Source organism: Sinohyriopsis cumingii, chromosome 3 (genome assembly GCF_028554795.1).
Source record: "Sinohyriopsis cumingii isolate HCF-2022 chromosome 3, ASM2855479v2, whole genome shotgun sequence".
Classification (NCBI taxonomy): domain Eukaryota; kingdom Metazoa; phylum Mollusca; class Bivalvia; order Unionida; family Unionidae; genus Sinohyriopsis; species Sinohyriopsis cumingii.
The window spans coordinates 47,425,390-47,441,064 of record NC_142963.1 but is presented as its reverse complement, the minus strand read 5'-3'; the positions used below and the strand labels follow the sequence as shown (position 1 = coordinate 47,441,064).

Sequence of the window (15,675 nt, the reverse complement as noted above, 5' to 3'; positions counted from 1 at the left end):
GCAATTTTGGATGACAGTGTTTTACAAAACTTATCAATATGGTCATTCTATTATAAATTTTTATCTATCGACACAGTACAAGCCTTTCATGTTTGACATTTTCTAATGGATGATTATTTATTGCAAGAGACAGTTTTGAGTTCCCTTACCTGTGTAGCTTAAGTGATGTCCCCAAAATCATACATTATGTTTTATCTTCATTAACTACCATCCTATTTTATTGTGGCTAGTTATGGAGTCAAATAAGGCCTGAGTTTAATCTTGTTTGGTTAACTTCATTATCATAACTAGACATACACAAGGTTGCATCATCTGCAAACAAATATGTAATTGTGGATTCATTGTTTAATGGCAGATCATTGATATAGATAAGGAAGAGGAGAGTGCCCAAAACTGAGCCTTGAGGGACCCCTGAATGCCTAGTGTAAGTTTGAGAGCTAATATTGCCAATGCTTACTTGTTGAGACCTTTGGTTTAGGTATGATCTAAACCAGTTTAAAGAAGGATTGTTGAACCTGTAACAGTTCAAGTTTTTGAATCAGAATTTCATGATCAATAAGATCAAAGGCTTTCTTAAAGTCAAGGAAAACAATCCCAGTCATATGTCCATTATCCATTTTTATCCATTTCCTTCAGCCAAAGATCAATTAATTTGGTAAGTTCTGTTTGGCACGATTGGTATTTTCTAAATCCTGATTGCATTTTATGAAATAGAGAGTATGTTTCAAAAAATGTATAGACCTGAATGGCTAAATGTTTTTCAAATAGTTTTTACAATACTGATAGAATTGATATTGGTCGGTAATTTCCTGGATCCTTCTTTTCTCCTTTCTTAAAGATATGTGTAACCTTTGCACATTTCAGTGTTTATGGAAAATTACCAATCATTATAATTAAATTTATAATATGCATTAGTGGCTTTATTATTACTTGTGCAGCCATTTTAAGAATTCGTGGACCAATACCATCCAATCCAGAGGATTTATTAATATTCAGCTTAATTACAATATCAAAAACATCAGCTTCACTAACATTGGCTACTGAAAATTAATTATCACCAGGAATTTTAGCTATTATAAATACCAGAAGAGCATCAAGTTCAATTTTTTTATGCTAGTCTGGTTCTGAATACTTTTATTGGAGATATTTATGAAGAAATTGTTGAACATTTCCACAATGTCTTGTACAGATATTGCCATATCAAATAAACAGTGTGACCCCGCTATAGCTTGCTTTGATGTAACACGAATTTGGATATGACATGGCTATGGCATGGCTTCTGAAATTAAATATACATATACTCTTCTCATAGGGGCCCTGAGTGGTCAAGTGGTCTAAAGTGCTCTCCGTTACGGATCACTGCCATCTCACCTCTGTTTGCGTTGGTTCGAGTCTAGGATTCGGCCAATGTGGGTATGTGAGAAAGCTTGCCAGTAACTTCTCGTGGGTCAGTGGTTCTTCATGGGGTTAGCCCTGGTTCTTCCTCCACCAATAATACTGGCCACTATGCATGTTATATCATAATCTGCTTATCCTGACATCTGGCCTGAGTACTGTATGTTCCGTGAGATCTCATTACTTTTTTTTCTTAAATCATTTTTGGTAGTGGATATCATCCTCACAAGGAACTTGCTCATAATGGATGTTTTGGAAGAAATAGTGTTGGTTTATTGGCCGCTCGCTAGTAATTAATATTTTTATTTTCACTGAATTCTGTAAGTGGATTGTAAAATTAAAGAACACTCGTATTTTCTGTAGTAATCACTACCAACAGAACGGAACACCTGTGTATTCATTTTATGATGGCCTTCTAAAAAAAAAATGTATGATGGAAGGCAGCATTACTTCGCCAACAGAAATGTAACGGGAAACAACCCACCAAAACAGAGATCCAATTGTTGGTCTATCTATGATAACGAGATTTGCTACAGTCAACAAACTTTTGAACGTATGAAACATAAGAAACTGCTACAACTGACCAAACAAATGCTATTTCCTTTTTTTCTTCATGAAAACTTATGCTTACAGTTGCTAAAAACATTGGCACAAAACGCAAACTAAATGTCCAGACTTTTGAAGCCATATAGTCTACATATAATCAAAAGTGCCCCTTTTTGCAAACGCTTTTTTAACCCCTCCAGCCCACCATATTTTAGGTAACTTAATTGGTTGGTTAAAACAGGGTTTGATTTATAACACAACTGGGTTCTATGGAGCCAAACTACATTGTTACAGCAGGATCACACTGTATTGCTTTATTAATAGGAAAAGCATGGAAGCATCAGCAAGTGTGATCAGAAATGCAATATTTTGAATATTAATGTACAATGAATTAGCTAATACAGATATGTCTAGTACTAATAATTAGCGAGCCGTAAAAAGTTAATGCTGTTCAGGACTGAGGAATTATGCTTGTGCTCCAAGACTTAGTAGAGGTCACATTCTCTGTGTAAATCTGCTGTATGTAGTAGCTACTGTACATGGCTTTCCGTGGAGAATAACACAGTTCTTCTCCATCATAAGAATGACATTCTTCACTGGATCTGAAAGATAAAAACTTCCAGTAAGTAAGGAATTAAGGGGTTTCATATTTATGATACTTATATATTTTACTGTGTGCCTTATAGGTTCCTGTAACTAATGCAGAAAAATAAAAAGTATACATATATAGAAAATATATATAGTATGTACGCTGTATCAATGATATACCTCAAGATGCATACATTTTTCATTAAAAGGAAACAAGACTTGCTGGTATATCAAATTGTTTTATAATGATACTTTTAAATCCATGTTTTAGGATGTATGAATACATACCAACCTCTGACGAGGAAAAAGTGTAATCCAAGTGGACAAAAAGAGAAATAGAAGCAGAAAAAGAGGAATCCACATATAACATGCTACAGTTTCAATAAACAATGATTTATTTGCCCCTCTATTCTTTTAACATCCTTTACTGCTTCAAGTTTTCATATGTAGCACTTTTAGTTTTAGAAAGCAACAGATTTTCATGTTGCATTTTAATACACTTTGTACCAGCTGAGACCATGAATGTTTTGCACACCAGTAGAGCACAAAGTACTGGGTTACTGAGCCTGGATCTGTATTCACTTTTATGTTTGTTAACAATACTGAACAATCTCTCACTGTCAGCATTAGAATGGTAAAGAACCAATATTCCTTTCATAGCCTGACAAAGAAGAGGAAATTTATATCTTCAAGTGATTGTATCTTTTAGCTGGGAAATAAGGTGCCACTGCACATCAACTCTATCTGCATTCAGTATATTGTCAGGTAGAATCCAAACTTTATATTTCAGGAATTCTCCTTCCAGATGATCCAAGGCAGACGAGGGTATTAGAAAGTGATATCTCTTGAAAAAGAATCTAACACTTTGGAAGCTTTTTGACTGTCTCTCATTTACATCAGCAACTGAAGCTTTAAAAGCACTTCATCTCCATAGGGGAATTTCTGGAGCATGTAATCACAGGCTGTAGCATAATAATCTCAAAAAATTATCATAAAACACGTTCACAGCTAGAGTAGAACTGTGTTCTATGAATTCTCTTGCTTCTGCACCAATAGCAAGATCTTCATTATCTTTCTATTAAGAACTTGGTAAATAACACCTCTGTGTTTATAACATTCATGTCCGCACTTTAGTTCTGCTGCAGATAAGAAGTTTCCTTAGTATTGGAGTTCGTAAGACGAGCCATTCATATATTCATCTTTGAAGGATTCGGGCTTTTTTGTCTTTTTCTGATCCACCTGTGAATTTTTTTGAAAAAATATGTGCTCTAACACAAACATCGACTAGAATACATCTGAAGACTTTTAGAGCCAAATAGTAAAATTATTTCCACATGGCCTGCAATAGATGTCACGTGATGCTGCCCTTGTGTCCTCATCTTTGTAGGATTCTGTTATTTTTTGTTTCGTTTACTTTTGGCCTTTTTCTAATCCATCTGTGAAATTATTTGAAAGGAGATATTTTTGCTCTCATACACGCATCGACTAAAATAAATTACACTTTAGCACCAAATACCTATAGACTGGTTTTGTACTAAATATAAATTAGAAAAAAGAATCTGTGAGTAAAGATTAAAAATTAGAAAACCAGTCTGTTGTCTCGTAAACTAAGCCATGAAGCTGCTATGTATAGAATACGAGGTCAAAAGTTTGAAAGTAGAGCATGTTTCTGGGTAATAGGATAGTTGCTATAAATAGAACATAATACTGTTAAGAAAAAGCATGGACAAGTTTACTCTTATACTGTAGTTATGTAGAAGCCATCTTTTCTAAAATATGGTATGTGGGATTAATGGGATGTTAATAAAAGCGAGAAAACAAACAATTGATTGTTTTTGGAAGGTGGATATACCGAAAAAGCGTAATCCATATACGTTTAGGTGTAAGGCGTAATTTAGTGAAAAAAAGCGTAATGATTGGCATGTATGTGTATGTAGTATAAATAAATTTATAGTTTTAACATGACTCAAAATTATGTAGCCACAAAATGTTCATTATCAATGTCCTACAAAAATGTCATCGATTATTGTAATAATAAAGCATAATGATACATTTCAAACACATCACTGAAATTTAAAGATTATCTGTCTCACTGTCACTTTACTTTAATGTTCTTTACACTGTAGGTACGTATTAAATCCGACCTTCATAGGTCACATTTTCTAAATTGTCATGAAATTTATTATTATGCACAATTTTGCATGACCCCTCACCCATAAAATCCCTGTATAACTTCTTTATGGATGATATCTTAGAAGTGTATCACTTATTAAAATAACCGATGAAAATTTATTTCACTTGTATGAGATAAGAAAAATGTGTTAGTAGATTGAACACTTTCATTTCCAGTATAACCAAGATCATCCCATACAAGTTTCTGAAAACATAAGACATCTTCATTATGGTAAAGTGCTGATCAACTTAAATTTTTTTAAATTCTGGAGCCAATAGCATAATGAAACCATGATAGCTGATACATGTAGTTGAAATCACCTTAGGAGAACCTTGGAAAGTGCTTCAACAGAGTGCCCCGGACAGAGGATGTTGGGGTTTTAATGGCTTATGCTCAAATAAGGGGTAACAGGAGTCTGCTAATGTTACCGACTACATTTCCAGTGACATGGCAAAATAACATACTCATAGACATTAATGTCCTCAAAGCATTTGCTATTACCAGTAAATGGGTTATCAATGGATGCAATATTATCGGAACATTTCTAACTCAATTGGCATGTGACACTGAAATATGACATAGAAGCAGTATATGTCAAATGTAACAGGAGGATTCACTGTCACTCACTGCACTGACTGACTGAGGCAATGTGCCTTTATAATGAAACTAAAAAATATTGGCAAAATTCATGACTGAAATGTGAAAGTAAGTTTTGGTAGTTAAAAAAATTGGAGATTTGGAAAGGGGCTGTCCATTTAGTACATACGCATGGAGGGAGCTGGGGTTAACCGTAATGCATACACTTGCGTATGGAGTGGTATAATGATAACGTACGTACGCATAACCTATTCGACTGGGTTCAGTTGGCATTTGAATTTTAGTGGACATGAGACAAACTTTTTAAAGTTACACAGTTATTTCTTGGATGCAGCCAGACATTCAGTGTCGGTGGACGATCTGTTTTATAAAAAAAACATAAATACTATTAATCCTTGATTGTTCATACATGAATTAAATATAGGCCGTTATACAGAATTGGGGTGGTCAAGCATACGTACACAGGTTGGGGTGTGTGTAAAAAAGTATGCATGTGTACAGGGAGGGGTGTAGGGGTGAAGCTTTGCCAGACTTTTGCATACATACTAAATGGATGGCACTAGTGGGACCCAAAGTGGATGCACATTATGACAATAGTAACTGCAACAACACAATGGGCTTAACAAAACCTAATGACACTAATTCACATAAAACTGGCCGATGTATGCAAAACAAAAGAACATTCTTCAGCAGATACACTGAAGAATTCAACATTAACAAAATATAAAAACACTTGCAAATAAGAAAACATGGTTTTTCTTATCTCATGCAAAATGTACAGTAGCAAGTATAAGGAAACACAAAAACTTAACGTAAGAATGAACCTTCTTCTGATTAACATACCCTAAAAAATAGACTTTAGTCTGGTAGATTTCTCTTTGCCTTTGATGATGCAGTCGTTCTGGATTTGCCCAATGCCATTACTGTTCAAATGAACAAATGAAAGAAAAAGAATATATTGCATTAGATGTCTATAAATCTTGCATACTATTCGTCAAAACAAAAAGGAATAACAACATACACATAATACATAAAATTGTTTATGAAACATATTAGATCATATTATTTACATCGGAGTCCACTTTAAGTCAGTACTCAGAAATAAGTCCCTACATTTCTTTAAAAAAATAACCCCTCATGCTGGCACAACAACATAATCATATTTTTTGGACTGGTGACTGAAGGATTTTCAGCTGGTCTTTGCAACAGTGTCACTTTGTTATAATTGAAAATGTAACTTTCAATATGAAAAATCGGTGGTCACATTAAGCTTTATCACAGTATTGTGTGCTCTGATTTTATCTTTGCCTTATTCCAATTTCAAATATGGTCTATGTGTTAAGTATTTTGATTTGAAATACATGTAACATGAAAAGGAAAAGAAAAAGGTCAGCTTTTATATACTGACTATAAACTTAAAAACTGATGCAGACAGCATTCAGTTTCATAATTTTCACCTGCTTGAACTCTTTAACTTTAAACGTGACTCTACATTTCACTGTTTTCATTGATTTTTGAATTAAGTTTGCTTATATTTTCACAGAGTGTTTATGTAAATATACCAAAATAACTGTGTCAATGACAGTGACACACACACATACACACAGTATATATCCAGTTCTTTTATTGTCTTCACAAAATTGTGAGCTTCATGTTTTAAGCTCATTTGATGTATCAGTATTATGGATAATGGGTATGAATGTGAAACCTTATGCAGCCCTTAAAATAAAAATTTCTGTTCATTTCATGATGTTATCAATTACATACTGAACCATAAAATTTTAATAGAAGCAGAGATATCGAGTAAAAAAAACAAATTGGTAGAAAAGTTTATTTGAATTCTATATTGAAACACTTCTGGAAAACAAGCATAAAGAGAAATACTGCAAATTACGCTGGTCATTTTGTTCCTTCTTTCAGAATGATCTCTTGACAATGGATGAATTGTGGAATAAGAAATCAAAACAGGTATTGCCAACTTTTCAAAACAGTTTTTATTTTATCTTTCTTTTTTCATTTTTCCTATATTTTTTCGTCTGATATTTGAAAACCGGGCAAACAAAGCACTGTAGAGTTATAACCCTCTCAATAGTCTTTATCCTTACTAAAAAAAAACAAGTGCCTGTGACTGTAGATACTATTTAAGATGAATTATAATGTAAAGAATAACAAAGCAAACTAATAATAATTATTCATGACTAATGGGTTTGTGTGTGGTTTAGATTTTTTAATGAATTTTAAAAAAAATTTCCCTCATATTGCTATGATGTCTGCAGTGTGATTGTTTATAGTGATGTCTAGCACTGGGGCATCATGCCACAGACATTTAGCATGATGTCCCACCCAGTCACATTAACCTGACACCAGGCCGACCAGTCCTAACACTAACCTCTTAATGATGAGCGCCAAGCGAAGCAGCTGTTAGTACCATTTTTGTAAGTCTTTGGTATGACTTGGCCACAGGATTGAACCCATGACCTCCAGCATCTGAGGTGGACTCTCTAACCAATAGGCCACCAGAGCGGTTCATGACTGATGAAGTCTAAAATAGCTTGCAAGATGTATCGTTTTGTATCGATTCCCCATGTGTTGTATCAATATGTGTACCATAGCAGCTAAAGTATGCTGCTAAATGAAAGAGCAGATCACGAACATTCAAATTCATTTGCATAACCAGCATGTAAATCTGAAAATTAAATGATATGAAATCATCAATGTGAACAAACAAACATTGAAAATTTGAATAATGCACTTAATAATAATAATGTGAAATAACTTACACATGATGAATTGAAAGTGAAATATATAAGACTTAATGGAACTATTGCTTTTAATACAGATACATAGCACTTGTTGCCTTTAGTGCTTGTAGGAAAAATTAATAATTGTGGCTGATACAGGGTAAAATATTTACTTTATTGTAAAATGGAGCAATTGAACACTTGTGACAAAGATTTTAAGTTTATATTAATAAATAACAGACAATTAAAAAATGACCATACAAAGCTTAAGGTAAGGAAAACGTACCATTTTTTATGACAAATTGAAATGTTCTTGTTAGCTTGTCTTTAGCATAGGACTCATCTATAATATTTCAACACAGCGAAGATGTCATGTGAACATCTTTTTGACTATAAGGTGACAAAGCCCTTCTGTAAAGATCCATATAATTATCAGCTGAAATAAAGAAGGAAATAATCATAAATTACAATGATATTTTATGCGCAAAGGAACAGTAAAGATAATATGGTCTAAAGAAAAAACATGTTAAAAATAATGCTTAAATGATCAAATAATTTAACCTAAGAACAGTAAGTTTGGTGATTATAATATGGTGATAATGATGTTAGGGGTTCTCCATAAAGTATGTATGAAACAACTGTGATTTTTTACCACCTTTCCCTTTACAGACTGCACAGAATATATTTTTGTACACCCCACTGTGTAAACATATTGGTGAGTCACCATCCCTTTTCCAAGAATAGCTGGGACAATTGAATTTTGAATGATGAAGTTATTAGGATATTCATTAAATATAAGCAGAGGTTTAAATTAATACTAAGTAATGAAACTTTACAAATGAAAATAAGAAAGTGTTAAACAGCAACTAATATTTAGTAGATTTTATCAGGCTAAAAAGTGTAATAGTCAAAAATCAGAAAGTGACTAAATTTATGATTTCAACCAATCGAACTGGATTACTGGAATATTTTCAGGCTTGTCATCACTTGGAATGACAAAAAGAACGATTTCAATTTTTATCACCAGCTTTGACATCATCGAAAGCATGAACATCAACAGTTCTTTTCATGAGTGAGAACTATTGTAAGCTGTGTATAATCATGTGACATTTCATGCTGAACTGTAAATGGTGATAAATTCCAAACACAACACATACATGCTTTTGAATCTCACTATTATAAAAGTAATTGGACAATATGTGTCAAAAAGGTAATCAATGTGCCTCTTGGTTCATCCAAATGCAATATGTTGTCAAAAAATGGCAAGGTACCGCTTCACAAATTCTCATGAGGCATCAGGGTTTGGATTGCATAATATGTCAGATCATGAGATATCCCAACCGGTCCTGTCAGAAAATGAAGAATAAATATGTCTTCCACAATGTGCACCATGGGCAAGAACACTACAAGGTAATCACACTTCATAACTTTAAGTAGTAACTGGCTCTGCTTGACTTGGCATAGGAGCCACTTTGCATCTAACTGATCTGCTGGTTATGATTCTGACTTGACTGGCTCAACATCTCTAAATAAACATCAGTTATCAAGGGATTTTGACAACTGCAGCTGCAGAAAATGCTTATTAACAGTCACCCTGCTGCTAATGCTTTTTCAAAACACTTCACCCTCACTCCATGTATACATACTTTATGGATGACCCATTAGTTTAAGGGAAAAAACATATATGACAGAATGAATTAGACAGGTCAGTATCACAAGCTTTATATAAATCATTATATAATAATGTTAAATGTAAATTTATATGGACATGTTATTTCAGAGGTCTCGGAAATGCTTAATCACGCGTATTTGGACGCCAATGTTTTATCTTGGATGTAATAGGTGGGCGGCAACAATCAAAGACTTGCCTGTCATGCTTCAGCCACCTGCTTAGTGGGTAAATGTGTTGATTCATTAGCTGTGTTGATATTTACATTGACATAATTTAGTGGCTGAAAGACCCATTGATATACAGGTTGCCATTATAAGAGTACATTAAAAAAGAACACGATGCAATAGCTGGGTGGCAGCTTCAAAGACTCTAACTGGTGGCTGGGTGGGACAATGTATTGATATTTACTGTGAATGAATTCAGAGGCAGAAAGAACCGGAGATGTAAATGTGGTCATTTATAAGAGTACATCAAATAAATAAATTTATATTTTATTATTGTCTTAATTTCTGAGCAAAGTAGAATAAGCAGTGCATGTGACCTCGGAATCAATACATGCTGAGACTTAAACAAAATACCATTCGCAAATTTGGATAAGTATTTTGGGGTTAAACAGCAAACTGACAAAGACTGTAAAGAGATTCAGAAGAGTACTCAAGTTCCTAGTCTAGAACTGATAGTTCGGATGACACAGTATCTAAATGTATGAAAGTGCTTGGAATAAGACATTCTTTGGACTGATAAAATGTGCGTATGTGTGTTTAACATAGCTTTAATAATTGTTCAGTCCTATCACTATGATGTCTAAAGTGCGACAGTTTATAGTGATGTCTTGCACTGGCGCATCATGCCGCAGACATGTAACATGATGTCCCACGCAGTCACATTATCCTGACATGACACCAGGCTGACCATTCCTAACACTAACCTCTTAATGCTGACCGCCAAGCGAGGCAGCTGTTATTACCATTTTTGTAAGTCTTTGGTATGACTCGACCGGGGATCGAACCCACGACCTACCGCATCCGAGATGGACTCTCTAAACACTAGGCCACCGGAGCGGTGGGGGGAAGATGATGTTACATGTCTGCAGCATGTTGCCCCAGTGCTAGACATCACTATAAACTGCCACACTGCAGACATCATAGTGATAGGACTGAACAATTATTACAGCTACGTTAAACACACACACACGCACATACTCGTTTTCCAGAAATCAACTGGCAAAGAAGAACTAGTATCTTACGGTCCTGTAGTGCATATAAAATATGTACATGATAGGTGGTGCTATGCAAAAAAACTTAAATTTTCGAGATATTAAACCCGCGATATCGTAGGAAGAAATGTAACTGAAAGAACCAAACTAAAAGTAAATGAATTCTTACTAACAGTTTCATTATATATAATAGTACTAAATAGCAATAAAACAATGCGATCGTATTACCAATTCACGAAAACTGATAACGGTAACAGTCTGGCGTATATAATGTATGGTTTAAATTCCATTTTAATTTCAAAACTTATCTATTAAAATATAAACTTTTAACGTTTAATGAATTCAAAGTTACGTTTTAAACAATAATAATATAATATAATAATAATAATAATAATAATAATATTTGAGAAATTGAGACAATCCACGAAAATTGATAACGCGAACAATGGTGTTGTCAATTGAATTAGTAGTTAAATATTGTAATAGTAAACAATATAAAATGTAATTATCAGCGCTTAAATAAAACGTGAAATGAATTATTAGTAATGGTTAAAGTATATATACCACCAGCCAGATAACACAATACTATATTTCGAGCAGAACAAGTCTCAATGGCGAAAGGAACTAGGTTGTTTTCTTTAAAACCACAATGTCGAATGAAAACCGTCGTTTGTACCAAACTCATTTGCATATTTGCATATATGAATATTTAATGACTGGCAGGATTTCTCCGTTATCCCAAGTGATATCATCAAAATCATGAACCATAACAGTTCTTTTCTCAGGTGACAATTTTTGTAAGGTGTGTGCGATCATGTGACATTTCAAGATGGCTTAGGATGAGTAATTAATTTAAGACATGCTTCTGAATCTCACACTTATAAAAGTAAATGACAATACGTGTCTAAAAGGCAATCCATGTGTCTATCCAAATACAATACTGTCCCAGTCTGGCAAGGTATGGCTTCACAAATTCGCATGAGGCACCATGGTCTGGAATGCATAATCTGTCGGAATCATGAGATAAAATAACTGGTCGTGTCAGAAAATGAAGAGGAAAAACTGTCTTCTGCAAAGTGCACCATGTGCAATAAAACTACAACATATCACACTTCATAATTCTAATCAGATATTGACTCTGCCTGACATGGCATACCAGCCACTTTGCATCTAACTCATCTGCTAGTTATGTTTCTGACTTGACTAGTCTTCATAAACATCACTGTTATCAAGGAATATTGACCCCTATCGCTGCAGAACATACTTAGCTGTTACCCTGCCACATATACAGGCTACTGCTTTTTGAATTTTTTTCAACACATCCCACCTCCACTCAATGAATACATACTTTATGCTCGACCTATTAGTGTCACAGAAAAAATAAAGTGACAGAATTAACTAATCATATCATTATCACAAGATTTACCAGTACATGCATTATATAATATACAGGTGACCGCTCTGGTGGCCTAGTGGTTAGAGCATCCGGCTCGGATGTGGAAGGTCGTGGATTCAAACCACAACTGAGTCATATCAAAGACTTCAAAAAATGGTAATAACAGCTGCCTTGCTTGGTGCTCAGTATCAAGAGGTTAGTGTTAGGACTGGTCGGCCTGGTGTCAGGATAATGTGCCTGGGTGGAAGATGATGCTGCATGTCTGGGGAATGATAAACCAGTGCTAGACATCACTATAAGCTGCCACTGCAGACATTATAGTGATATGACTTAAATTGTTTTAAAGCTATGTTAAAAATCTAAAACACATACTGTAATATACAGGCAAATGTACGTTTATATGGACATGTTATTCGTAAAACTCGAACAGTACTGATTGTTATTGTCACCAGATATGGATATGCACTGACAAAGTTATCATTCAACTTAATGCATCCGCTGAACAGACTTCTGATGTTAATGATCAGCTGACTGTAAAATATCAATATGATTACCATAAAGGTTGTAAAACGTCTGTTTTAGGAGATTTTTGGATGGATTTTGGTACGTATAGGATATGGGAAGATATGGACCAGTAGATAAACCCAGCAAAGTCTTTACAACTACTACGGTAACATACATTTGAGTGATGAAGCTGTATAATGTATATTTATCATTTAAGTAGACCAAAAAGGGTCTTAAAACTTGTGTAGTTATGTCACAAAATTTATGAGACTCAGTCAATTCAGTTTTTGATTTAAAATGATTAAAATTCGAATTATTTGTTTCCTTTTGTTTTGATTTTCCGTTGTCTACTATACATGAGTGCTTTGATATTTCAGGTCATAAAGTCTGCAATCAGCAAGTAAGTTAATAAAAACAATGACCCTCAAGATATAATTTAAGTCTGTTGTTGTCATTTGTATTAAAATGAATTTATTTTCCACTATAAATCAGATGGCTGTGGGAAACAAACAATAAACAGACGTTATGTAAAGTCCTAGTTGTGAAAGGGGAGTTACTCTGATATTGCAGTAAGACCAGCAACAAAAAATATAATCTGATAATGGCATATACTTGTATTAATGTTGGAAATTTAATGTATCATTGTGTTGCACAAAGTGTAATCAACTTGAAAAATGGATGCTGCTTCTATGGTACTCATTATGCCACCTGTGCCCTACAGCAAGAGAAACTTATAAGAAAGAATTAAAGAAATGCATTTGTAAATAACCACCCACAATGACTAGAGTTGCTCTGTGATTGTTGCTGAGAATGAACAATCAATATGAGGATGAAAGTAAATATCAACCTAAGACTGTTTGAACAACAACCGGTGTTCCAATGAAAAGTAATAAATTGTATATAATGCAGCTTTCAAGTCAACACCTGTTAAATGCAAAAGCCACCAAAAAAACGACATTAACATTCTTCACATTTTGATTCTTTTTTACTAACAAAGATTCGATTTCCTAGTCATTGACCATCACAGTAATCATATGATCTAACTCTTGTATAACATTATCAGACAACAAACTGGCTAAACATTTTGTTAAAGTGATAGAAATTTTAAGAAGAATTGATTCTACCTGAGAACATAGGTTAAGGATATTATTTTGAAACAGTAGTATTCATGGGTTTATTTATCAAATAGTGTACGTGTCAGCAATCCTGACATTTTCCCAAAATAAACTGGTGATTTAGAACTAGTAACCTATGGTCATGTGGTACATATAAGTACACAATATGTGGTGCAACAGATAAAACAAATACCGAAAAGGTAAAAAATATCGAGATACCACAGAACCAGTATCGTCGGAAGCTAGGCCACACCATATTGGTTTTTCCACAGGGGCTCGTATCGTTACTTACAACTGACCTGTCATACATGTACTTATACGATATTTATGTTGTCGAAATATCTAAAATGGGGAGGCAAGGGTCAGAGGAAACTCGGACTAATGTACTATATAATAACTACAATATAGCACATGCATGACAGGTCCATTGTAAACAACGATACGAGCCCCTGTGGGTTTTTTAAAGATTTTTTTTACCAGTCCTCGAAAATTAATAAGGGTAATAAACTTAGAAGTGTTTTAATCGGAAAGAAATGTAATTGCCAGTACCCAAATAAAATGTAAATTATTTCTTAGTAACGCTGTCAGTATACATACTAATACGAGTACTGCCGTGTAGACAAAATAATGCGATCTTATTACTAAAACACGAAAACTGATAACGGTCATAAATGGGTATGAGGCGTACTGTTTCGTTTAATTTCAGTTCTAATTTAAAAACGTGTCTATTAAAAAATATAAACGTACAAAGAATTCATAGATACGGTTATAATAACAATAATAATAATAATAATAATAAATAATAATAATAATAATAATAATAAAACTACTAGCGAAATAACCTTGCAATTCAACCAATCCACGAAAATTGATAACGCCACCAATGGCGGTCTAATTTCAAATAGAACTTAAAAAATTGTAATAATAAACAAAATAAAATGTAATTACCAGAGCTGAAATGAAACGTACAATGCATTATTAGTAACGGTTCAAGTATATACACAACCGGTCTGATAACATAATACTAAATTTCCAGCAGCGCAAGTCTCAACGTCAATGTTATTTTCTATAAACCACAATGTCCAATGAAAACCATCGTTTCAACAAAGTCATTTGCATATTTGCATAAATGAATATTTAATGACTGGTAGGATTTCTCCATTATCCCAAGTGCCATTTGTATGAGCTATCCACAATTATCTCAGAGAAAACGCCGAATTGATTTAGTAAGAAAACATCTTATAATTACTATATTGTAATAATGCATTAGAGATACAATTTTTTTTACAGACAGATAGCAATAATAAACTTCATGAATAAATTTATTTCCTAAATGGGCGTAAGCTGGACAAACACAAACGCAATGGAATTCATCTTCTACCAAATAAATATTATTTTCCGGCATAAGTCACAGTATCAAATTTTTATCTCAATGTTACAATGTTTAACTGTTGCTACTTGTAGCACGTGCATTGGATAACCTAAATAAATATGAGAATCCACGTAATATATATTTTTCCGGTTCTAGTTCGGTTTCATTCATTTTATAATGAAAATACATTCACGTAAATTGTTAATATCGCTTTTTATTAGAAAAAAATCCTAACACGTCTTTAACTTTGGTAGCACGATTGGCTATATCTAATCATTTCAAAATTAAATAACACTGGCTCGGGTATCCGGTTGAAGGCGCTCTTAAATTCTTTAGCCAAAAGTTAATTCATCGTACAAA

General features: G+C 33.8%; 1 long non-coding RNA gene across 4 annotated transcripts; it reads right to left on the bottom strand.

The window, feature by feature from the left end:
• Positions 1 to 2,219: 2,219 nt before the first annotated feature.
• Positions 2,220 to 14,983, bottom strand: LOC149802801 (uncharacterized). Of its 4 annotated transcripts, none has more exons than XR_016420093.1 (4): positions 14,913 to 14,983; positions 8,327 to 8,476; positions 6,143 to 6,222; positions 2,220 to 2,543 (listed from the first exon to the last, which is right to left on the bottom strand). It is a non-coding gene; the product is annotated as an uncharacterized LOC149802801 (long non-coding RNA). The 4 variants fall into 4 exon arrangements; XR_016420095.1 differs by having other exon boundaries at positions 14,950 to 14,982; XR_016420096.1 differs by lacking the exon at positions 14,913 to 14,983 and adding an exon at positions 14,786 to 14,825.
• Positions 14,984 to 15,675: the final 692 nt, after the last annotated feature.